Genomic DNA, 1,295 nt, shown 5'->3' on the forward strand with positions numbered 1-1,295 from the left:
AAGTGGCTGTGGAGCGAGGGGGGTTCTTTCTTTCTCAGGGAGCGGGACTATTCCTAATCGCGCTAGTCCCCCGGGGAAAAACAAAAAAAAAAGAAAAAAACCAACCCAAACCAAAACAGACGTGGCTCCAACTGCTGGTTCCTAAAAAGAGCAGATAGAGCAGAGAGACCCCCGGGGTAGGGGTTGGGGGTGGAGGGGGTGGCAAGAAGGGCTGTAGAGTCTTCCCTACAACCGTAAGGGACGCCTGACAACATTGCCAACCCCGTCGGTGCGAGAGTTCGGCTAAAATAATTGTTTAAAATGAAATCGCACCGGCAAGGCAACCGTCGGAGTACTTCGAGGAAGAAGAAGAAACGGTCTCGCTTCTGAAAGAAGGAAAATGTCAACAAAAATAAATAGCCTTTGAGACACCCCGTCCCTTTTACTCCGCGGAGGGCTGCAGCTCGAAGCCCAGGCTTCCAGCGCCGAGCGCCTGTTCGCCGCTTACCACCTCAAATCTCCCCTCGGTTAAAAGCTTGTCCCTGTGTTCATTTGGGTAAATAAAGGCAGGATGGAAGGAGAGGCGTTCAGCAACTCCTCTGGGTGCCCAGGCGTCTACAAGCAGCAAAGAAATAGATCCACGTCGTCTCAAACGTTCTTTTGATCGCCTTGTTTACCGAAGCGACCCGTTGTTAAACAAACACGAAGGCAAGTCATTTAGTGAAGGTATGGATAAAAAAATAAAAAGAAAGAAAGAAAGAAAGAAAAGGGGGGGGGGGGGGGGAAGGAAAGCTCACCCCTCCCCGTCGCGCTGTAAAGCGGTGGCTGCTATGGGGGAAGGTGACACTGCATTCTCAAAAACCCTCCCTGTGCCTTACTGCCATCAGGTGTGAAGTGGGTTTGGGGGAGAGGAAAAAACCCCCCATCTTCCTTCTGGTTTTCATTTGAGGTAATTCTCGTGCTAAACGGCACTGACGTCTCTTCGAGGGTAGTTAGACATATGGGCAACAACTGGACTAAGGCTGTCAGGTAGCTCACGAGTTATTTGTCAACATGAGCCGCAGAGAATGTCTTTTATAACGCACTCGGTTTGGGAAAAATAAATAAATAAGTCGGATACACTTCTGCTAATTTATACCAGGGAAACACCTTACAAACCCCGCACAGCCCCAGCGAGGACAGCAGCTCGCAGAGAACCCGCTTTCCCGGTGCACCGGGACCCGGTTGCTTCCCCGCAGCGGCCGCCCGGGTGGGAGTCAGCAGCCGCCCCGGTTCTCCCCGCTGCCCGAGCCCGGGGGCTCAGGGGCGCCGAGCCC

The sequence above is a fragment of the Egretta garzetta genome, unplaced genomic scaffold (genome assembly GCF_000687185.1).
Source record: "Egretta garzetta isolate BGI_Z169 unplaced genomic scaffold, ASM68718v1 scaffold231, whole genome shotgun sequence".
NCBI classification, from domain to species: Eukaryota; Metazoa; Chordata; class Aves; order Pelecaniformes; family Ardeidae; genus Egretta; species Egretta garzetta.